General features: G+C 43.1%; 2 long non-coding RNA genes across 2 annotated transcripts; one reads left to right on the top strand and one right to left on the bottom strand.

Moving 5' to 3' along the window:
• Window positions 1-20: 20 nt before the first annotated feature.
• On the bottom strand, window positions 21-13,356 carry LOC109282446 (uncharacterized). The gene is made up of 4 exons (XR_002089426.2): window positions 13,096-13,356; window positions 11,028-11,228; window positions 9,937-10,032; window positions 21-645 (listed from the first exon to the last, which is right to left on the bottom strand). It is a non-coding gene; the product is annotated as an uncharacterized LOC109282446 (long non-coding RNA).
• Window positions 5,957-14,603, top strand: LOC109282445 (uncharacterized). The gene is made up of 3 exons (XR_002089425.2): window positions 5,957-6,129; window positions 14,048-14,146; window positions 14,241-14,603. It is a non-coding gene; the product is annotated as an uncharacterized LOC109282445 (long non-coding RNA).
• Window positions 14,604-25,147: the final 10,544 nt, after the last annotated feature.

Raw genomic sequence — 25,147 nt, 5'->3', positions numbered from 1 at the left:
CGCCCGCGCTGCTCCTCGCCGCGGGGCCCCCGCGAGCGGCCCCTCCCCCCGGGGTCCAGCCCGGCCCGGCCTTCAAGAGGACGCAGTGCTGCACGCTCCAAACGACCCTGTTCGCTGAACAACATGCACATCAACCCAATTTCCCTTGTATTACTCGCTGCAACCCGCCAGCGAGCGAGAGGACAGGGTGAGCAACGCTGATTTCGAGGCCAGGCATCCTCAGTAAGTGCCCACAGCAAACCCTAATGTGCTGCATCGAGTATAACGCTCCACGCTCTTACGGGTTCAAAAACAAGCGTATGCTGGTCTGAAAAATGACCCTCCATGTTGAACCCTTCGACTGTTCTCGACCCGGCCTCGTACGACGGTTGAAATGCTTGTACCAACGCGGTAATTATGGCTGGGGAGCCCTGCAAGGAGCCGTCGCCGTCGGTGTTTGAACCGGCTGGCTCCTGGGCGTAGGCCTCGCGTGGAGACGCTCACGCGTGGGTTTTCATGCCTGCCACCGTGCTTCGACACCGAACGCAAGCATCCGAGCGGAGAGGATCTCATAGCACGGTTGCGCGTGCTTCGCCGCTCCGCGAGGGGACGTGTAGTTGCTGCGTGCACCGAGGGTGACAGACTTCTGCTCTGTAGAGAAGTTTCCTAAAATTCAGGAAGAGCTGTTTGTTTCCCAACGGACAATTAAGGGTCAAAGAAATGAAAGGGAATCGGAAACAGTCTTGCAAAGCTGCTCGTGTCACGTGCGTGTCTAATGAAAGCTGACCACAAGCGTGCGTGTGAGCTGTCACGGGGGGAGGGGGGGGGAAAGCAGGCCATCCCGCTTCACACTTCATTACTGAATGTTAACACCTTACAGACTTGCATAATTTCCTGGCAGATCTGCATTTGCAAATCCTTAGCTTTGTTTTTGAGAAAAAAACAAGTTCCCTGCAAGCATTTTGTAAAGCAAATGAGATAACCAGTTTAAATTGCTTTAAATCTTGACACTGGAGCACGCGTACAGCAAAGTACGCTTGAAATTCGGTTCTGCAGCTGATGATGAGGCTGCCTGGGGCCTATTCCTGGTTGTCCCCTGAGCTCGCCGTAGGTCTCTGCTGCTCCCTGTCCTCCGTCTGACAGGGAACCCAACGACTCTTACCTGCAATCCTCTCCTAGACTGCCTCGTGTCCCTGTCTCCTACTCATTCACCCTTTCTCTTACTTCTTCAGCTCTCAGCTGTTTTATAAACCCCCGTTACCTTCTGTGTAACTTTAAATTAAAATAACAGCCTGATTCTTACATCATACCATGGATGTAACTGCTGCACTAAGTGGAGAGATACTGATGTAAAATTACAGTGAGATCTCGTTGATGTCAGTAAATCCCTGGATTTACATGGGTAGAAAAACTGTAGCCCGTTTTTCAGTTCTATAAACTAACTGTCCCATTTGTTACTTATTTATATTGAAGTGACATGTGGGTGCTCCATTCATGGGCCAGGAAGCAGCAAGTTGCAGCACAAACCCAGAATAAAAAGATAGCCCTTGCCCCAGAGGGTTTACAATCTCAGTGTGAGAAAAGGGATGGGGAAGGTGTTGAAGTACAAGGAAGAAACCTCTCAACCTAGAGATTGGTTCCCATTTTTCATACTGGGTTTGCGTGAGTCCTTGAGGCTGACATCCTATCGCCATAGAAACAGTCTCCTGTGTCACTGTGGACATTACAGTAGTTATGTGTTGCTGTGGCAACATTAGTCATGGCATCTGCCCAGACATTAAGTATTTCAATTAATTGTGAGATTTAGCTGTTTAGTTACATAGACCCAGTACCAAGTCATCTTCTGAAAAAGAATTTCAATAAATAAAGCTCAATCTCCCCACATTACTTTGATTTATAGAAGTTCAGTGAAAGGAGTTTGATGCATGTGCCCTAAACACTCTTAACATCGTTCCACAATGTATACTTGATACAACAATACTGTTTCAGAAAACCCATCACTGGTAATTTAAATACTCATTCCCTACAAACATTTCCTCAACTTTACAATTCCTTTCCATTTTCAAATGTGTGGGCAAAAGGACTAGAGTGCCCTGCAAGTTCAGCAATTTCAGACCAGTAGAAGCAGCAAAATGCTAATGCCCTGCCAGTCACCCCCTCTTTTTTAAATTAATAAGATGCCAGCTTGAGTTTTTTGTTCCTCTCAAATCTGATAGTCTAGCAGAGAGGCAGCATCTTTCTATGCTTCTGATTCAGTTTAAAAAGGGTAATTTTATCTCTGATAAGGGGAATGTAAGAAAAACAGAACCGTGGGTTGGAGAATAGGTGGAATGGTAGTTCTGGGACATGATTAAAATTTTAAATTGAGTTGGTGTTTTCCAATTTTTAATAACTTTACTCATCTGAGTTTGCTGTAATGTGCTTCGTTTTCTGTTATTTTATGCTTTAATCATTGTAAAAACACACAAAGCAGCTGGATACCAGCTTGTTAATTTTATACTGACTTAAGAATTGCTACTGGGATGACAGAAAGCTGTTTGAGGTATTGTGGAAACCTCTAACTAGGTAGATTTTTTGCAATAAGACTGAAAGCTAGACAATAGATTAAAGTGTTGGTAGAGCTGAATGCCCGACTTTCAAGTTTCCCATGCAGACTCAGAGTTGATGTAGCAGATGTACTGACGCATCCTGCGAAGTGCTCCATTCACTCAAAGGCAGACACGGTTGTTTGGGTAAATCTGATATCTTTTATTAGACCAACTCAAACAGTTGGAAAAATTCTTCTTAGCAAGCTTTTGGGTATAAATACCCTTTGTCAGCATGAAAAAGCACCTCCAGTTGGTGTGTGCTCTTCCCAAAGAACCTTGTCGGCCTATGTCCTTAGACCAACTCGGCTACAACCTACATCCCCATTCACTCAAAAGATTTTCACAAGCAAGACACGTGAGAAGATTAAGAAGGTCCTTTGACTAATGACATGACAGAGGGGACTGAGCTCACAGTTAGCAAATCTGAACGTGATACCAGGCAGGATTGAGTTGCGGACACTGTGGAGGACAGGATTGGGATACAGAATGACCCTGGTAAAGTGAAAAGAATAGAATAAAGACAAACAGCACTCTGGTTGAGAATCACTGACTAGGTGGGCTGCAGTACTGCAAAAAAGGACCGTGGGGGCTTCAAGTTGAATATTAATCAACAGTATGCTCTTGTTGAACCCTGCCCCCATCAAAAATCCCCCCACCAATTGCATACCTGGTTGTACTAACAGGAATGTCACTTGCCAGTCAAGAGAAGTGATTCTTCCACTCTGCTCAGCACTGGTGTGATCTTACCTAGAGTATGGTCTCCTGTTTTGGGCACCACACTTCCAGAAAGATGTGGACAAAATTGGAAAGAGTCCAGTAACAAAAATAATCAGAGGTTTAGGAAACATGATTTAAGAGAAAAGGCTAGAAAAAAAAACTATAGAATCATAAGGGAAGGGACCTGTAAGATCGACAAGTTTGATGATCTTATCATCAAGATAACTTAGTTTGCGATGACTTAGTTTGGAGCAAAAGATTGAGGGGGGTTTCAGATTCTTGAAGGGGGGGAATAAAGAGGATAGAGATAGATTAGTTTGGGGCTGCAGGGACAGGACAAGAAATAATGCACTTATCTGTAAATTGCAACAAGGGAAATTTAGCTTGGACACAGGGAAAAACTTTCTAACTACGAGGTTTTGCTTCATTATGCAACTCAGGTGACTGCTAAACTCAAAAAAACCCGTAAGTACTTTAAGTAGGGTGCAGGCACTCTTTGAAGACTTCAGCTCCATTTTTCTTCTATGGAAAGATTTCTGTTTGCTGCCTTCTGGACAACAGAGACAGCTAAAGAAACTACACTTGAACAGTTGCAGGAATGACTCATCTCATTACATTATTCTCACTACTTTGCATAGTAATAATGTTTTTAACCCTAATTAGTTTTCTTTTCAAAGTGAAGTTAATTGTTATCTGGGTAGAATTGTTTTACATTTGCACTGTCTTTATTTGCAGTATAAAATTCTTCAACTGCGTTGCCATTACCATAAGGACAGTGAACAACAGAAGACAATTAAAAATGTCTGTTAAAATAATACTGCCTCACAGTCATGCTCGGTCTCTGCAGCTTTGTCTTTCTGTAACACAATGATTCCTCAACCACTAAAAAGCCCCAAGCAGATGACAGCCACAGCAGAATGCCTTTTACTTAACCAGCACAACATAGTGAAGATCTGACTGTTGAGCAAGATGGCAGGAAGCTTTTTGTAGAATTGTGCCACCTGCAAATTCTTTCATAATTTTTTCCTAAACACAGTATTTGACCCACTCAATACAGAAGGCTCTGGTGTGTGTAAATTAGGCACAGCTGCAATGCAGGTGGGAAGGTGTGGCTGGACAAGAGCTCTTCCTGGTGGTAGCCTGGAAGACAGCAATCAGGCATGCAGAGTGCTTCTCTAGGCAATTCTTCACCCACCAAGGGGCAGCTGCAGTGTCTGAAAGTGAGTGGGCCATGGCACAACCACTTTAGGGTGTCTTAGACTACTGTCAGACTGCTGTAGTTCCCATCTCTTGCATTCAGAGGGCGCGTCCCCACAAGCAGGAACGTGGGTTTCCCTGGGGACAACTAGCAGTGTCACATATTTGTGCCACTCTCTCCGGGGAATACCCCTGCACACGTGCTCTGGTACGTGGCAGATTGCCCCAGGTGGGGTAGGGGAGGCTGGAGATACCACCTGGGCTGGCTCCAGCAGCCTTAGCTGGGATCTTGAGGGCCTCTGAGGGCTGCAGCAGTGGTAATCCAGGTGCACAGAACCTGGCTGGCAGGCAGAGCATGGCTCTGGCCACCCAGGTTCTGGTTTTGGCCGGCGCACACTGCTTCCACGTGTGCTGTACCACTTTTTTTTTTTTTGCTCCGTTTTTTTTAGATATCAGGAGTTCCCGGTATCTGATTTTGCACCATGCTGTAAATACGGTGAACCAATTCATGTGCACCATGTGCATTTTGCAGTATCTCAAAAGCCTTTGAGGCATTGCAAAGTGCACGTTCCCACTTGTGGGGATGCAGCCAGAGAACACAAAGTTCATGCTTGCCCCTCTGTGGACCTTCTAGGGGTGATTCCTTGTATCTTTCCCACTGCGCACCCAGACAGGGGTGGCTACATCTGGCTTTAAAAATCTCAGTAATCTTATTCATATGGGGAAAAGTTTCTCAAACTAGGGTACATGTATCCAGGGAGTATGTAGGGATTTCTAGAGGGCATATGAAAGGAAGGAATGGGAAAGCAGAAGAAAGAAATAGGGAATATAAGCAGAGGAAAAGAAAGAAGGAAAAAAATGAACAACTCTACAACACCTCTTAGGTTGTTGGAGAGGTTGCAGTGTAGTTAGAGTAACAAGTCTGAGAATGGCTGATCTTGCATCAGATTTTTGAAGGGGCTGTAATGTCTTAAATGTTTGGAAAACCAAAAAAGATCTATTCTTAGAAAATCCATCTCAGATATGTCTCAGTGCCAAAGGACTGAAGGTATTTAGTTACAAATATGTATTCATGCAACACAGGCATGATCAATATACCTCCAGTTAAAGGTCTCTGTCACACCTACCTCAGTGTGCTAATTTAAGGAGTAAGCAGTGACAGAACAAGGACCAGTAAAATTATTCCTCCGATTTTGCATGCATTGTTTAACACTTGCAGCTAAAAGTAGAAACAAAGAGTCTGTTCCTGTTACTATTTAGTGACTTCAGTTAGCATACTATGTACAGAGCCTGGCACATGGCCAAATCCAGTGTAGCTGGAGAGCTAATAACTTTCTCTGCATGTGCAAATATGGGGGTTTCTGTGCCCAATCAGTTGTACCTCCAGACTGCAGATGCTGTTTTAGTGGCTGCTTTTGAAAATCTGGGCCCTTATTTATAATGATAAATTAAAGCAATGTCATGATAAACCTATTACTGTTATTGTTAAATACTAAGGTTTCCTTGTAGCCATGGAAACAAAATCTAGACATTAACGTGGAAGGGGGAGAAACCTAGTGTTTCCTTGACAACTGATAAAAGCACAACTGCAGGAGACCTGAAGGAGAATCTGATGAAAGTACCTTTCACAATCCGATTTAACTGAAACGTAAGTCCAGTGCAATAATGTCTTTCACTGAATTGTGAGGAACTGTTGAAAGTATAGATCAGTGAAAATACTCAATTTGCAAACTATCAATAGTGGGGGTTTTGCACAAGATTATTTCACTTATTTTTATATCAAAATCATGCAGTGCTGTTCAGTGCTGTTATCTTTTCTTTGCCAGAATATTACAAAACACCCATCAGATACAGCTGAATGATGAATAAAACAAAACTGATTAGTAATAAAAGGTCAAATTAAGATAGACTGTCTAAATGACTCTAGAAGAGATGCATATAAAGAATAACAGAAATGGAAAAACAATCGTGGTTGGACCACAGGTATTGATGGGGATGTACTCTTCAGGAAAGAGAAACAAAGGTAAAGATGGGACGGTACCATTGTATGCTAATGAAGTGCTAGAGTGTAAAGTAAAAAGCATGAATAAAACAGAATCTGAGTTGAAATATCTTTAACAGGTAGTAAAAAGGGCTCTACTGGGGTAGACATAGGAACCTACAACAGAGCCCAAGATCAAATTTGCATATGAATAGAAATCCCTATAATGTTAACACGGAGATATCAACTATTGGAAATTTCTTCATTATGGGGAACTGACGGAAGAGGAGAATCTTCAGAAAGTGCCATTTTTTACATTGAATCTGGACCTTGGTAGTCAGAAATCCAAACCAGATTTGTGACTAAAGTACATCAGCCTCCTTTAAAGGATAAATTGCCTTGTGTCTATAGCAATGCACATCTTGATGTTAAACTTCAAGTGTCTGCAGCTTCCCAGAGAACTGCAGGGGAAAACAACTGCATAAAAGTAAAAGGAAAAAATAAAAAGATGTAGCTCAGCTGACCTGCATGGTGCACGGCAGGGACCACGCATCTGTCTCCTCTCTATTTTATTTGGGATGGATTGTAGAGAGCGGTTCCAGTGTTCAGGAAAACAGGGGAGACATAGTAAGAGAGAAACACATCTTTGTGTGCAAAGGCCAGGCAAAAGTTGACCCCTTGTTGTTGACTTCAAGTATGGTTTTTCCTTTTTTGTGATAAATCCTAAATATGACCTTTAATCAAAACCCTAGTCATGAATATCTCTGAACTTTGCGGGTTTTAAGAATTAACTTTGAATCTTCATTTTTCAAATTGGGCCCATTCTGTTGAGAATAAAATGGTTCAGTTGGCAGCATTTTCCTCTTATTGCACCTTTTCTGATGTTTAATTCAACAAAAAAGAAAAAAAATCTCTCTAGTACAGGAGATCTCTAGTATGGGAGACTTAACTTTTAACTTGCCAATGCCAAACTACAGCTTGTCTATAATACAGGATACCACACCTACCCAAAGAACCTTGTCTGAAAGTCTTAGACATTTGCCAAACTGTTGCATTCACCCCATCCTACAGATAGAAAATGATATAGATAGTTACTAAGGCCCTGCTCCTTCAAGCACTTAGCATGTGCTTAACTTTCCTAACAGGAGAAGTCTTAGTGAAATCACATATCTGTGTGTGCCAATAAATTAAAGTGCCTGTATGTTTGCAGGACTGAGATCTTAATACAAAATGCAACATATTGTGCCATATTTCTAAATCTCGAGCTCAACATTTAAATACAATTGTCCCCCTAACTGACTATAAGCAGCAGCATTTAATGCATTATTTAAAGTTTGAGGAGAGCTCATGGATTCTGAATATTATTTTATTTAATACAAAAACTCCTATATTAAAAAGTACAGGAGTTTAAGAACAGAAGGGGTAGTAGATCTTTCAGTTTGACTTGCTACATATCTCATCTCATTATATTTTCCTAGCTACCCAATTGTGCATCTAAACTTGTGTATTTGACAAAAATATAACTTGTGTTTGGCTAAATCACAGAATCACAAAATCATAGAAAATTAGGGTTGGAATTTACCTCAGGAGGTCATCTAGTCAACCCCCCTGCTCAAAGCAGGACCATCATATCTTCCAGAAAGTCATACAGTCTTGACTGGAAGACTTCAAGAGATGGATGGTCTAGCTACACGGGTGAGCAAAATACGGCCCATGGGCCGGATCTGGCCCAGCAAGCGATTGTGGGGGGCAGCCCGAGTTGTGGTGCATGAGGCCGGTCCTGCTGCCCTCAGATGCACAGCAGGGGCTGGACTCACTTCCTGGCATCCCCAGCAGCTGTGGCTCCTTCTACCTGCTGCTGCCATCGGACCCAGCCTGTCTGCCCATCACCAAGAGCTGGATCCGTGCGGGCAGGGCCCGAGGCCAGGTGGATGGGACGGGGCTGCAGGTGAGTGGGGAGAGAGAGTGAGATGGGCGGGCAGGGCTGGGATCACAAGTCAGGATCACAGGCTGTGATAGCACTGGGCCAGCCATTATTCGCTCCCCACACGCCCCTGCCTGTGGATCCAGCACCCGTTGTAGGGGCATGCAGGGAGAGGATCGTGGCTCTGCCCCAGGCCCCAACCCCTGGCTGTCACCGCTCCATAATCCCAGCCCCGCTTGCTTGTCCTGCTCCTGGAAGCTGCTCCCCACCTGCCCATGGCCCCAACCCAGCTGCGTGGGCAGCACAGAGCAGAGCCACTTGGGGAGTTTTGGTGAGCTGTTGTGGGGTGCTGACTTAACTCCCTAAGTGGCCCTCTGGCCCAAATAATTGCCCACCCCGGTCTAGTATGTGCTTTGGCACTTTGTTCTAGTGGCGAATTAATTTACTGTTAACAATTTGTGTATATCTTTACTCTCAATGTGTCTAATTTCATCTTCCTGCCATTGGTTCTTGTTATGCCTGTATCCACTAGATTAAAAAGCTCTCTACTACCCAGTATTTTCTCCCAGTGAAGGTACTTGAGCACCATAATCAAGTCACCTCCCACTGTTCTTGTTGATAAGCAGAACAGATTGAGCTCTTTATGTTTCACACTATAAGGCATTTTCTCCAGACCTTAAATAATTTTTGTGGCTGTTTTTCGCCCTCACTCCAATTTTCTCAACATCCTTTTTAACATATGAACACTAGGATTATATGCAATATGCCAATATCCATCTTACCACTGAATACGAAGGAAAATCACTTCTTCCGTTTATACACCCTGCATTAGCCCTTTTTGCTACAACATCTACTTGCAGCCCAGTTTGAGTAATTCGTCCATCCTGTTCAGTGTTAGTCTCCTATTCTGTAGCAATGGCTTGCATTCCTTGGTTCTAAAGATAAACTGCATTTGGCCATGTTTCAAGATGCACTGTATTTGAAAGGACCTAGTTTATCAAGCAATCCAACCACATCTCCAGAAGGTAGTTTCTCGGCATAATGCAGTGATCCTCAACCAGGTGCCTTGAAATCCTTTCAAGGGTGCTGCGGGTTACTGCACAAATATTAGATAAACCCAAAGGTTTTCTATAGAAAACCATAGTGTTAAAAGTGTTCTGGACTGTTTTGATCTTTCAGAGTCCTTTGCAACAGAAGAATTGCTCTATTATTTTTCTGTAGTCAAAAAAAGGAGAGAGAAGCAAGAACTTGCATTTTCCAAGGGGTGCCTCAAATCTAAAAAGGTTGAGGAACACTGGTATAAGGTAACTCATTATTTGATTTACTCCAGTGTTGTTACTGGAAGCAGCAGTAATTTCTCAGTGTGGTAATTTAAGGGTACTAATATGTGTGTTGCTGTGAACTGTTTTGAACCATCCCTACTGTTCTGCACTCTGAGTGTCCTGTACTGATCCACAGTCATGCCGACCAAATGTCACCTCCCTGTTCAAATGCTAGTGCAAAGTCAGGTTTGGTCCCTGTGTTTTCCCGAGCTCTAGGAGGCAGCATACCTGGTTATAGTTTTTGTTTTCATTCTATACTGCATTGCCTCATCAGTCATCATCACATATTCAGCCAGAGGTGTGCAGAGGTCCTGGATCTCCTCCCTGTTGGGGAGAGGCAAAGGTTCAGGAAGCTCCCCATGCTCAAATGGAAACCACGTCTGAACTTTTCCAGTCTTCCTTTGGCTTCCCTGACTTCCCTACTATTTAGTGCCACATCCCCAGCCAATGAATTCAAGTGGCAGCACCACTAGATTAAAAGTAAAAAACCTTCTTCTAGAAAGGTTTGAGAGGAGAGTGTTTTATAGTTCTGCTATACAGTACATAGCACATAACACATTTTGCTCAAGGAAGAAATGAATTCAGTTCACCCATTCAAGTTATTTTTTCTCAGTATGAAACTTAGCGAGGACTTTCTCCTGGCACATTTCACAAATTAGCAAAAACCTATCAGTACAAAACTGGCAAAACAAAAGCGCACTGTAACAATAAACTAACGTGAAGTTGGAAATTCAGCTATTTTACAGTGCTCTTACCAGGGCACCAGTACTGCGGAGCTCCAGTGTGCTTAAAGTTCACTCTAAAATGGCATTTATGGCATGGTGAACTTTCAGCCTGTTTTGAATTTTAGGTACAGAAATTTTTCCAGCAGCAACATTACAAAGCAAGGTTTTCCTCTCATTGCTGAATAGGTAGCTGTGCTGCTCCAGTTGCACAGATTTTTAGGAGAGACCACTCTGGGGAATAAGAACAATGTATTATTTTGCTGGGCACCTCTTAGCCTTCAAAATGGGTATTATTTTGCTGTTGTGACACAGATCCGGGACACGTTCTCCAAAGTTAAGACTGCCCGCAGAGGTACAAATGCCAGCTGAGCCCCGGAAGACCCACCTCACTCCCTCCATCCCATGTCACGTCCTGAAAATGTTTTGAATTGCTGTCCTAGCCCCATGCTTACCGCAGACTCACAAGTGTGAAATGCAGTCGAACGTGCCCTGGGCTGTTGCCAGCCACCCACTCCAAACTATCCGCATGAGTTGAAAGGGCTCCTTACATTACAGCTCCAAAGCACATGGGAGAAAAGATGGAAAAAGACTTACCTTCTCCAGAGTCTCCCAAGACTGGGAAGAGGCTGTGTGAATAGCATTGTGGGTGAAAATGTTCTTCTTTGCTGCCATGGAAACTGAACAATGAACTATTAGTGCTTGTAACTTTTCTTGCTTCGCAGGGTCTGCACCTGAGGGGTCGGTATCCTCAAGGGCGCCACCTTTTTAACTACTGAATATCTGGCACATTTGTGACTGAAAAAGAAAAGAACAAAAGAGGAAACGTTTGGTGATCTTGGGGAAGCCGCTCAAAATTGGGAAGGGAGGCAGAGCCTGGCTCAAGAGTGGAGAGGATTAGAAGCAAAAATATACAAAGAAGTGAGGGCCTTTCTGGCTACGTCAGGCCTGCCTCCCCCCCCACTGAGCCTCAGGCTGCTGCTACGGGGAATCAAGACCCCTGTTTGCTCCCACTCCAGTGCACTTCGTGTGGCTATTAGGCAGAGGAGGGGGCTCAGAGTGTTCCCGAGCATGGCCCCACCACTGCCCTTGGGCATGAGCTCTGCTTAGTCATGCTCTACGGGCGCCTAGACACATGCACCAAGGCTGCTCCACCGTGCTGTAATTACAGCACAGTAGAGCAGACTCAATTGACTGAGTCTACTAGAACGTGGTAATTACTGCGCTCCAGCAGACTCCACTGTCACATGTATTAGTGTCCCCGCACTGAAAAATGGCAGGGGGGTGCTTTAACTAAAGCTGATTCGACGAGTTTTAGTTAAAGTGCCCCTGCCACCATTTTTCAGTGTGAGGACACTGATACATGTGATGCTCTGGGAACCTTAATTACAGCAGCTTTTAGAGCCGCACAAATTAAAGCCCCTCCCCCCCCCACACACACAATCCAGAGCATGTGTATAAACCCCTCGGAGCTGCTCTAATTAAAGTGCACCCCCTGGACTCCCAGAGTGTGTATAAACACCCTCAATGACTAAGGAACAGGGACTCTCTGAGACAGGAGAGCTGGCAGGTGGAAGCTTTGCTTTGCCCTGAGAGACTAGAAATGGGCAGGGGAACACACAGGCAGCGGCTGGAGCTAGCAAACATTGCCATTACTGCTGGAGAGCATACTCGAGCACAGCTGGGCTCCTTCTCGACTGCAGCAGGACAAAGGAGCGTGGGATACACACCCACAATGCTGGGTGCACAGTTTTGTGGAAATCCCCCTGTGTTGAAACTGTGACTCAGAGTAAAGTCAAAAGTTGGCTGTTCATTTGGGCATGGTTGCTGTATTGCAATGAAGTATGTCACAGGAGGTTAACCCTCCTAAATGTCATCTGGCTCTTTGTCTAACTGGGCTGTCTTCACCATTACTTACCTTACCACTCTTTCAATCTCTTCACCTGACATATTAGCAGCCACAATTTTATATTTCCTTCCACATCACTGATGAAAATTTTGAACAACATAAGGCCTACTACAAACCCCTATAGAACCGCACTAGGACCACCTCTGTTCGTTGGTTTGCAAAACCTAATTCAAACTGACTTTAAGTTTACACTAAGAGAGAGCATTTAATTACAGTCACACACTATTTTGCCTCCTTTCATTCACAAAATGAATGATACGTTTTAATAAGAAAATTTTCAAAATTTTAATTTTCCCATATTGTTCAACGTGGCCCCTGCCTTATTCATTCTTTTAACCTTATGCTGAAAACAGAATTATTCATTTTCACAGGAGCTTTTCTATGATGCTGATCAGGATAGTCGCTAAATACAGTCATAACATTCATTTATCTTCACGACGCCCCTGTGAGATGAGGGGTTATTATTATCCCCATTTCATAAACGGAAAGCTAATGTCAGCAGGGGTTACACGTTAAAATACCTGTGAGGGTCTGGCCTGTGATTACAGTAAAAAACTGGGCACTATTTCTAGGCATCTGATTTAAGATGCTTGTACTAAATTCTACATAGCATTGACAGCTCCCATTGAATTCAGTAGCATCTGGAAGTGCTCAGCCCTGGTACAAATAAAACCTGTGGGTCTCAACTCAAGAACCCCAAAAGTGAAGAGTATATAATTAGTCTGGGGTTTTAAAAGTTTGGTTTAGGTGACCGACCTGGCATCTGGTGGGGGCAGGAACAGTTCTCCAGGGCAGCGTTCAGTTTTCTTAACAATGATATCAGCCTTTTTCTTCCACCAGCCCCTACGTCATTTGCTGTGTGCCACCTCACTTCCACAGCAAATGAGCCAGGCTTCCTACAGAAATTTTTTACCATTGCAGGATCCTGATTCAGCCTCAGAGAGGTCCCTCCTCCGCATCTGAAGAACCAAAGGGATATGTTAAAGGAAGGCCTGATCTCCACTCAGGTTATCAATGGTTTTGGCTTAGATTGCTTATTGAAAGAAATGTGACTCAGTGTCATGCGTTTATACTATTTATACTTCCTGAACAATAAAAGAAAACAAAATATCATCACTAACATCACTACAGCAAAAGCTCCATAAAGAACGCTAAGCAAAGTAGGGGCTGGACAACTTAAAATTGTCAAACCAAGGTCAAAGCAATAAGGCAGTTAACTCGGCTTAAATCCATCATCTTAATCAAATCATCAGGCCAATACAGCAGACGATAATAAATCCCTACAAGCCCTAAAATAGGAATCTAAAAAAGAAACTGCTTTTTATGATTATTATGCTTAATAACATTAGTGATCGTACTGCAAAAGAACAGACAAGAATGGGGCGTTATTGTGCTGGGCACAGAACAAGCACCGTAGTGGCAGACTCTGCTCCAACAAGTCTATATTCTGAATGGAGAAACAACCCCAGGGCAGCAGAAGGGGCAAAGCACACGAAGCAGAGTGAACACTGTGTGGCAGCAAACGGCACGTTCCACAACATCAGTGCTGAGTTTAGTTTAGGTGGGGATCAGGTAAATGGAAAGAACAGCAAAGTCAACGAGAGGAAGAAGGCAGGGGAGAAGGAGCTCAGTGGAGTGACAGATCTCTAGGGGAGTATGTTCAGACTGTCAAAAAATATAACATGACTGCTTCTGCTCCAATTTTCAGGAGATAAGAAAGGACACAACCCTGCCACAAAAGCCACTGTCCTGCCAAATTTCCCTCTGATGTACTAAAGCCAGGCTGGGAGATCTTTCCAAAAAAAAGGTCAGTAGAACATTTTTGAGCCTGTCCAAACCAATGGATTGTTACCTGGCTTTGTGTTCAAAACCAACCAAACTGTGTTGGTTGAATTTTTCAGAGGCAAGTTCAGATGGAGTTTTCAGATGGAAAATGTTCCCGGCGTGGACAATTTCAGCAGAATGGTAACATTTGGCAGAAGTACATACAGTAAGCTGAGAACAGGGTCTTAAAATGAAAAATGTTGGGGATCCTCAACACTGTGCAGTGCTACCATCTCTACTCGTAATTATAGACTTTGATTTATTACCATTGTTTTTATAAGTGCAGACCTGAACATAGGCTGTCATAAATTTGAATGCAGTTTAAACAAGATTTATTTAAAAAATGAAGAACATGCAATTTAAATTAAAAATCCTGTTTGTGTAAAAATCTGACTTGAATAAAAAGAAATACTTTTATAATTAAAAATTATTTTTATCCACCTTGTTTTGACCAGAATATAATCTTTGGGTTTTAAACATGGGAATGCTACATGCTCTTGCATCTAAAAGTAAACCTTTGGTTATGAACAGAGGCAAGGGTTTTGAATGTATACATGCTCAAAAGAGGGAAAGAGATGGCAAGGTATTATTACTCAGTCCTGTGTCTTCTCAGATTTTTACCTTACTTAGGTAATAATAATTCAGACCGTCCCCAGTTTTCTGCATCTCAGGATCAGTTATATCTTCAAATTAATATCTACCCCTTCAGACTACTGTTAACCTCTTCCTTTTTATCCTGCTCATCTTTTCACACCACCTATTTGGGATGGCCACTGCCTTTTCCTGTGACAAGTGATCTCATTCACCTTTAAGCCTCTTTTAAAATACACTTCTTCCACAAAATATTTCAATTCTTTTTCCTCCAGTACACCTGCCTGCTCCTAGTCTGTCCCAAAAGCCAGTGGTTGGTGTCTAAATTAGACTGTTAGATCTCTAGGACACAATCCATATTTTCTTACATGTTTATACTGCACCAGGCATGTGGATGATGCTGAATACATCATAAATAGTGCTACAGTGTTTCTCCAAATACATCTCTCTAAGCTTTCTGCCATAATGAAACAAACCTTCAGAGCTTAAAAGATATGTTGACTTGTATGATGCCAATGATTTCCTTGGTTTCCATGGTACTTTTGATTTCTGCCAACCAAAATTGTATTCAATTTTGAGTAATTAAACAGTCATATTTGGCCGAGCCTTTAATCCCACACAATGCCATAGATTTTGCCAGGAAATGTGTTTTGAGCTACTGGCTTGTTTGTCCTCTTGATTATAACAGAAATTCTGGAAATGGTTTTCTTCATTTCACATTCAGGCAGTTCAGGTCCCATAAATATAAAAAGAAGGTTTTTATCATGGATGTCACTTATTACAATGATGTTGATCTAAGTGTTGATCCAGTGACAAATGATCCTGATGGCTTTTATTTTCTCATTTCCTGTAACATACATTTATATTAACATAACAGATTAATGCTTTTTGAGAATTTTGCTAAAAACAGCTGTTTTTCTGAAACACATAGGCTACTAAACGGAGAAGGGAAGGCTACATATGATAGATATTTTAGTTGGTGTATGTCTAGTAACATAGTTAACCCTGTGGACTTTCTGATTTCAAACAAGCAATCATTGCTCTAAGCTTTATCATTACTATATTTGGGTTTGTCATCATCATAACAGCTCAGTGCATTTATACTTGTAAGGACACAGTTGCCCCCGATATGATATTTCCAGTATATGCTTCAGGTTCTTTACCCTGTTCCTGCAGCCCAAAAGGGGCGGAAAGTTCTCCCCTGAGAAATGTATTTGGTATATGAGGAGCTGAGGGCCAACTCCTTAACCCACCACAGTTCCTAGCGTATGAGTAAGTGGAGCAGGAAGGACCAGGGTCACCCACATCCTCCTCTGCACTGCCAGTGAAGCCAGCCTCAGCCACCTGCTTCCTCCATAGATAATCTTTCATTTTCTTACGTCTTCTTCTCCAGGCATGGAAAACTTTCTTGAATTACCCCATACAGCCACCTCCTCCCAACTCATGTGCACAGGAATGCCATTGGCTAATAGCTAGATTGGGAATTGCTGATACTTCTATAACTGCATATATATATTTTAAAATAAAACTTTTAGAAACATTAGTTTAGGCATATGGTGGGCCTCATCTAAAATCCACTGAAGCCAACAGAAGAACTCCTGCAGACTCTAATGGGAGTTGGATCAGACTATAGCCAGCTTTTATGGGTACTTTCTTCCTGTTTCCCTCATGCTCCTTTCCCATTTCATTCTTTGTTGATTCTCTTTTTTAAATTAAATTACGGGCTCTTCAGGTGGAAAACCTAGCCCAGATTTTTACAGATGCCTCAATCAATGGGAAGCAGGCACCTAAAATGGCCCTTTATATTCTTAGGTATTTGTACTGTGTGAATACAAGTGAGTTTTAGTCCTGTTTAAGGTATCTAAACACTGCCTAAATTAATAAATAACAATTATCAAATGTAAAGAAATCTGAAAAGTATCAGGACTGTGATGTAGCATTCAGTTTTGTAGGGAGCCATTCCGACTCTTCTTTGTCAGGTGTTTTTATGATACCCAGCAGGATCTATGGACTGTCTCGGGGAAATTACATTTCAATGAACATGATACGTTACCAAGTTGGGGAAAAGTGGGGGAATCAAAACAACATCCTGCTATTTTTATCTCTTTGAGCTTCTAAATTCTAAGCAGGAATAACTGAATCTAATCGTTAAATTACCTTGAAATTGGCTACTACTGGAGGCTTTCTCCTACCAGCAGCTTAAGTAGTAATTTAATAATTTGCTACATGTAGAAAACATTAGCAGTTTGGAAGCCTGTGCTGAGGGAGGTATAGTGTTATTTAACTCCTTATTTATTGCTATTATGTAATATTAATATGAGCCTCGTTATAGATATGCAGTTTACTAGGATGGCTTTTTCTATGCTATCTGTACTGTATGCAAATATCTCCTTCTTTTGGATGTCTCATTTAAAGGGACTCTGTCAATTTATAGATCAGGTGGCATTCTATGGCATCCTAGTGTGTTCATGTAATTAAAGACTGCATCAAAATGTTTAGGCCCCGGAGACCAAATTAAGTCTGTTTGGGGCACTGTGATTCTGGCACTTTCTAGTCTTCATGTGCTTGAGTTTGCAAGCTTAACTTAGTTGTCAGTATAGGATTTAAAAAAAAACCATGAGAAAAAAAAGGGAATCTTCATTTGAATTTATACTGATTTTTCTATGCTTCATCAGTGCAACTGAATCACAGCACAGACCTCTGAGACTTGAAATAATGGAGTAACTGAAAAAAATAGTATGGGCATGGCCACACTGCTATCTTAATGTGTCAGGCAGTAGCCTGCTCACACACACTGAGCTCACACACACTTCAAGTCTTATTTGCTAAAGTGAAGTTACCATGTGGCACTGCGAGTGGGCTAATTAGCACTGCTGAGAAGCAGTGATCTGACCTCCTTATTCATGTCCTGTCTCTCTTCTCCATCCACGTGATTATCCCAATCTTCTCTTCTGTCCACAGTTCTTGGTCCCAGTGGCCACATCTGTGGTGCCACATACTGCACATTCAGGTGTTCTCCGCTCTGCAAGGGAGTACTGCCCATGCGTGTGCTGCTCCCCTTTTTTTTCTGCAGGTTTTTTTGACCCCAAGGATATCTATTTGACCCCAGGGATATCCAGGGGAGCAGCGGGATATCCAGGGTAAAAAAAAACCCATGGAAAAAAAAGTGCAGCCTCTGTGTGTATGCTGCTCAAAAGCAGAGCTGGGCCGCCCGGAGCTGGGCTGCGACTGCTGGCCAGTCTGTGTGTGGCAGAATTGTTGTTGCTGCAGTCCCAGAAGGCCCCCAGGTAAGGCTGCTGGGGCCAGCACAATGCGTCCCCAGCCTCCCCTACCCCACCCTGGGATAACTCGCTGAGCGCCAAAACGCGCGTGACGTGGGCGTTTGTGTGCTGCCGCTACTTGTCCCCAGGGAACCAAACGTCTGTGCGGGTCTGGATGTGGCCAGTCAGTCTTCTCACCTAGCCAGAACAGTACCCAGGGCAGTGGTAGCTCCTGAAGAACCCAGATTCTTGAGGACACAAGGTGCTCAAAGCCAATTTTGCATTACTTCCTCTGAGGCCGAGCCTTCTGTGCTGCATTGCTAGGAGGATTAGCCCATTTTTGAACGTTGGACCTCAGAAACCTGAGTGATTTTGTCATGTGAAACAGAAACAGAAAATAGAGACTTGCAGTGACTGTTCAGCAGGACTGTTTAACTGCTGGCCCATGGGCCACATGCAACATGCAAGCTTTTGCAGCCCCCAGACTCCCACTTGGCTGCTACTCCCCTTCATCACTCTGGCTGCAGTAGCAATTGGGGCTCTGTGCTACTGCTCCCTCCTTTGGCTTCTGCTTCCTGCTCCCATTCCAGGGGGTGGAACGGGTGGAGCAGCGTGGCACAGCCTGCAGTGCTGGGGGAGCTGTGCAGTGCTGTTCAGTATACCCAGGACACGTGGGAGCACGGCGGTGCAGCAGGGAGGAACATGTGTGGTTCAGTGAGGGAAGAAGCAATGTGTGCCTGTGGTGCAGCAAGGGGAGAAGTGTCCACTTGTGCAGTCCAGTGGCGGGGGAAGCCCTACATACCTAGGGGGTCTATTACTTATGCTGGTGCAGCCCCCGTGGCATGCAGCCTGCAGGGCGTATGGCCCCTCACCTGCTTAGAAATTGGACAGCTCAGCTACAAGGCACACCAGGGCTAATTGGCCTGAAGGTTCTGGGTTGAACAATTTGTATTAATCCCTTTAATTGTACAAAGACCAAATTAAAATGAAAGAAAGATATAATTTAAGTGAGAAAAGTCTGGCTGTCTTGCTCCTACAATGTACATGGAATTGCAGCACCAGGAAATCGGCAGTCTTAAGTGCACTGATTTAAGAAGTTTCTGTTCAGAGTCCACAGCATCCTATATAATTACATTCATAAATTTAAGAAAGTTGACATGAATGTTACACTGCAGAGAGCTCTCTTTCTTTCACCTCTGTACCAAGAACTTCCATCTTGTCACAACACTAAAAAGAGTTTGAATTTCCACTGCTGCCCATCCCTGAAATACCATAAGCCCAGTCACCTGGTTCTTTTATACAGTACCACATCCTTCATAGTATGTCCTGCCAGGAGGACGTGGAAGTAAAAACGTTGTTCTCAGGCACTGCAATATAATTCATTTTTCATACATCTATTTCATTCAGGAGTCCTGCGTGGGTAAGTCTGTGGCAAACTGCAGTAAGTTGCTATGTAAGAACAAAAGACTGGAAGGTGCTGCCCGGGTCATCGAGTCCAGTCTCTGCTGTCATAGTCAAACATGTCATGTAATCTCTTTCAAACTCTACCTTCAAAGCACCTGGGTTTCTTGCCAACTCCTGCTGGCAAGTTGTTCCAGAACCTCACTTCTCTTGTGGTCGGACACTTTCCAATCCCAGTGAAAATCATTTGTGGCTAGTTTAGCTTTTGGTTCTTGTGCCAACATAGTAGTTCAGCGTAAGTAACACTTCACCTCTCTGGTGCTTCCTTTTTCCTGCCTCCCTTTATGCACTGCAATCATGTCCCAGGTTCATTTTGCCAGGCTGAATAAACCAAGCTCTTGGGGTTGTTGCACTCTCCTGATGCTGTTAGAAGCTGTTCACTGCACCTGTTCCAGCTTGATTTCCTCTTTCTTGAACATAAGTGACCAGAATTATATACAGTATTGCAGATGGGGCCTCCTCAGTACATCTTATAGAGCCCCCTTATCTCTATTAGAAATAACTCTCCTGCTATGTTTTAGAGTCACATTTGCCTTTTTCATGTCTGCACCATATTGGTCACTCCTTGTTATCCTTTGATCATCTACTACATATAAACCTTTCTCTTCCTCTGTCACTTCCATGTGATGAGCCTCCAGATTATAGCAAAAAATCTTTTTATTAGTCCCTGAGTACATGACCTTGCTTTTGTAATATTGAATTTCATCCCATTTCTATTATTTCTGTTCTCAAGGTCGCCCAGTTCTTCCTGCATGACATCCCACTCCTGCTCTGTATTGACAATGACTCTCAACTTTGTGTCATCAGCAGCTTGGATTAGCACACTCCCTTTTTTGTGCCAGGGTCACTAAGGAAAACAATACATGACACCCAGCCCAAGATCAATCGAGGAGCTCTACCAGTTGAGTAATTTCCTTCCAGCCAGATTATTTTTCCCTTCAGGGAGACCTCTTGTTGCCTCCCTGTTAGTCAATCCCTTAATACTCCACAGTTCTCATAATAACTCCCTTCTCCAGGTTAACTCATAATTTCCCATGTGGCACTGCTTTATTGAAGCCAAGACGGATTGGCTCTGATGTGTTTCCATTTGTAGAAAATCAGTTATATTATTAAAGAAAGACATCAGAATGATCGGGTACAATCTATCTTATGAAACCAAAGTTAACTTTATCTCACCTTCTATTTATTTCCATGTCTCCAATTTCTCTTTCCTTCTAAATTTGTTGCAAAGGCTGCCTTACTAGTGAGGCCAGACTAATGGGTTTGTATCACACACCTTTGACCATCTCACCTGCCTTCTACCACCAATCTTCCCTGGAATATGCCCTAGCCCTAGCCCTAGCCGTCACTGCACTTCCTTTCCATGTAAAATAATTTGACAGATCGACATAGTCATTCATCTGCCATTCCCAGCCCTATTGGAAGTCCGTGCTCTACCCTGCTACAGGCTGGAGGTGCTGGGAGTTTTGTGTGCACAAATACCTTGGATTTCTTGCATGGTCTTCTAATTTTGCTGCCTGTTTCTGCAGCAGAGCCACACTACTTTGACTGGCTTGAGGGTTTTTGTGCCGGCTGAGACCCTCTGTGTAAGATGAAGACAGTCAAGTATTTTGCAATGCAACATATGCAAGCGATTCTATATAAAATAAAGCTTATTTTCAGGATTTGCTATTGTTAAAAAGTTCAGCACTGGCCCTCCTCCCTGCACCTCCCACTGGGCTGAGCAGGAGCTTGAACTTCCTCTGCAGTGCCTGGGGGAGATGGGCACCCAAGAACGGGGTCCATAAAAGCCAACATGTGAAGCAGGGGACCACTCAAGCTAGGCAGTAGGAAATGCCAAGGGCCTGGCACAGGTTAGATGCCTAACTCTGGACTAGAGGGAACTGCCTCCTTCCACTCAGGATTTAGAGCCGTGAGCTCTCAGAGTCAGGTGCTTAGGCCAAGTAAGCCCTGCTTGTGGGAAAAGGAGTAGGAAGTAAGGTAAAGGAGGTCCTTATTCCTCCCCTTATATTTTGCAATTGAATATTCAGAGCACCCTCTTGGGAGGTGCAGCACGCAGAATAACATCCCTCCTTAGCCTGACCCGAAGGAGGGAACTCCTACCCTCCAGGTGATCCGGGGGGATCACTGCCTCCTCTTCTTCCTCCTAGCTGGGTTTTGTTTGAGGTCTGATCCAGTGGCCGTGTTCTGGGAATGCCTTCTGGATCAAGCCTGCAGGTGAGATCGGGGGGAGGACTGCTTTGTAGATCTACTTGGGGCTCTGGCATCAAGCTGCTCAGCACCATCAGAGTTTGTATGGATGCAGGCATACCCAGCAACAGAAATTTTGGCATTATGGGGATTCAAACCTTGGACACTGGGAATTTAGGCACCTCCAAGTTAAGCGGCTCCTGAGCTGGCAGTTCAAGGATCTAAATGCTAAATTTAGCTGCATAAATCCCTTTTGTGGATCCAGCACTAACCTTTTTTGGCTCCTCATGAAGGGGCAGCAAAAAAGACTAAACGTTTATGGTGAAACATAACCAGGAATTTTCCCAAATATTGCAGGTCCCTTGGTGATTTTACAGGCCTGGAAGGTGATTGGGTGGAATGAAAGGGCATTCGATCAGCTAAGTCCTGCAGGGTAAAAAAATCCAAGCTCCTCTTGAAAAGGAAAGGGAATGAAAGAAAAAAAAAAGAAAAGAAATTGCTCATGTGTACTGATGGTTTGGTTCTTTATCTGTTTGCAAATGTTCACTGTAATGGTTTGAAACCCAGTCGTGTCATTTCTCTACGCCCACACAGAGCTGCAGTAGTACAGACACTGTAGCAGGCAAACCGTATTACCAGCAACGGCCATTAAAACTCTTCCCACGCCAAGCGTGGGCTGAAATCCCCCCCTCCCTCCATGCACCCACCCCACCACCCACCCCACCACCTTCCGTGATCAGTTTCTTTAAAAAATGAAAGCAAGAAATTGAAAAAGGAAACAGGATGCTGCTTTTGCTTCAACGCTATTCCAGAGAGACCTGAACTCCTCTACCTGCTTACGGACTGGTCGCCTAAAGGTTAGCAAGTGCTTTGTTGTGACCTTATACGGGGAGAGATCTGATGAAATTCTAGGCAGACTGAGATAGATCTTTAAGTTGTATCTGTTTTAATGCAATGATTATTTCAATGAGATATGAGGGAGGCTTTTCTCCAAAACATAGAGCATCTTAGCACCAGCCCCACTTCTGTCTGTGAGAGAGCTGTATAATCAGCCTTCCAGATCTGTAAGTCCAGCCTCCTAAACTTTAAAAGATGGATTAAGGTTATTATTTTGCTCATAGAGCAACCTGTTGATTGCAGACTGTTGGCTGAGGGCTGTTAACCCTTTTCTAGCATGAAAAATGTACATCAGTGAATTTGATGAAGGGACAAAAGAATGCAAACTCCTTAAATGTTTTCTTTTATGCAGCTGGAAGTATCCTATTTGTCTGTTCATTATGAAGCCACTGACGGTGCTACAGGACTAACAGATGCATTAAATATGTTTCCCTTTGGAGAGATTAGCTAAGTTTAAAATAGAAGTGAAGACAGTGTAAAATAATCCAGAGAATAGTTGTGTGATTCAGATGAAGTGAGGAGTGGCATTGGAATCAGAATGGAAAATATTATCATGTGCAAATGACTAATTAAGACAGCAAGAGGTTTAAAATAATAGGGTTTTGTTTATTTTGGGGGGGTTGCTTACGTCCTGAAGTATATTCCTAGCTTATGAAGTGTTTTACTGAGGTCAAAGCTCTTGGAGATTTCAATTTATCAAAATTCAAGAAGAGAAAAAACAAACCATACAACTGTAAATTTATCTTGCTTTGTAACAGGATGAGTCAAAGCTGCATATATCAGTTGTTACAGAGAGTTAAGATCAGCTGCTACATTTCATCTGGGATATTCTGATCTCACAGGTTTAAAGTGCCCTCTCTTTCATCTGGTCTAAAAGGATTTTCGTGTTATATTTTAGTGGAACATTTATAAAAAAAATCGCTACTATGTCAAATGAAAAGGGGAGCATATTATCAAGTAAAGAAGAAGTAGATTTTCCCCAAACATTTGTCTACAGAACCTGGTCCCATGACTCAAAGTCAGCTAAAGCCGCGGCGTGCATTTCATAACAGCTGAGGTGTGGGCTATCTATCATTTCAGGGTCTAGTGAGAATCTAGCGAGCAGCCAGTTATCCACAGTCAGATTATGGGTAAGACTAATTCTCCTGGGAAGCTTATCAATATTTCACAAAGGAAGGAAGCTATGAGCTTTGGTCCTGCTCCTACAAGGGACTTGGTTTACGTCAGCCCAAGTAAGGAGTGCTCAACACCGGGCTGGAGGTGTTCACTGTTCAGAGCCTGCAAGATCGAGTCCTTTGAGAACAGGGAAAAAGCTGAACTCGTACTTTAGACATGAGGCATTGGGAAATGCTTTCAATTTCAGGGAGTGAAGTAAAAATGAAAGAAGTGCCAGAGACAGAAATAGTTTATAATTAAAACATGTACCTTGGGGCAGATTAGCAGTGATTTCTAGTCTAGTAAGAAAATGAATTGATCCCATTGCTAATAATTTGCATACCCCTGCATCCCTCATATTCTACCAAACGCATAGTATTAGTTGCACCTATAGGAAATGTATTATTACCAGCACAATTATTTTATTGTACTTGTAACTGAACACTGGTGTCGTTTAGTCTCCTGGGAGTCCCTTCATTAAGTATGGGCACCCTAGGCTAATAGTCAGATACAGGCTGGCAATCGGGAATGCTGGATCCACTTCCTGGCTGTGCTACTGACTGTGTGATATTAAGTAAACCGTGGAACTTCTCTGCACATCACAGCACCCATTTAAAAACTGGGATGTTACTTTAGTGCCAGTACTATATCTCCGTTCATGTTTGTAAAGTGCCTTAAATTCCCTATGTAAAAAGGTCACTGTAGTATGCAGTTTGTTCATTATTATACTTTCTAATAGTTGATCAAAGCTTTCCTCTAAAAAGTATGGGAAAGACAGGCTTAGACATTCAGAAAAGGCTGTCTGCAGCCCTACTTATTTGGGGCCTAGAAGTGCCTGTCAGCTATGTGTATTATTTTCATACTTTGTTCAGTGTTTTGTTTCCTGACATGCAAAAGGGCAGGAGTTGTGGTTAAGGACACAATGTACCCCTGGTGCACTGGTACTGACATTGCTTTTTATTCATGAGTTTAATAATAATAATAATAATAATAAAAAACCCCAAACAACCCCTGGATTACTGTTAGCCAAGTGTTTACCATTGTTCCCTGTATCCACATTTTTCACAAAAAGTCTGAATCTAAACACAGCCCAAGCCTATTCTTCCAGCCTCAGTACCTGTGAGGTATCTGAATGAACACTTTAATTAATCAAGACTAATTTGAGTTAACTACCACTGAAGCTACATATGTACATGACTGTTCCCCCCTCCCTTTGATTCAAGTCAAAACCCAGGACAATCCGTTCTGGATTAAATCAGTTGTATGTTTCTAGCCCCAGTGAATGCATATTCCAGAATTGAAGCCCCAGAAAGGATTAAGGTTCAGCACATACAGTCATTCATCTTCAGGAATGAGAAGGAAAGCAAAAAAACATGGCAGTGTTCAGGGATGAGTCCCTAGACAGCAATACTAGCATTTGTAAAGGTTTG

The sequence above is a fragment of the Alligator mississippiensis genome, chromosome 9 (genome assembly GCF_030867095.1).
Source record: "Alligator mississippiensis isolate rAllMis1 chromosome 9, rAllMis1, whole genome shotgun sequence".
In the NCBI taxonomy this organism is placed as follows: Eukaryota; Metazoa; Chordata; order Crocodylia; family Alligatoridae; genus Alligator; species Alligator mississippiensis.
This window is presented reverse-complemented; position numbering and strand designations above follow the sequence as displayed.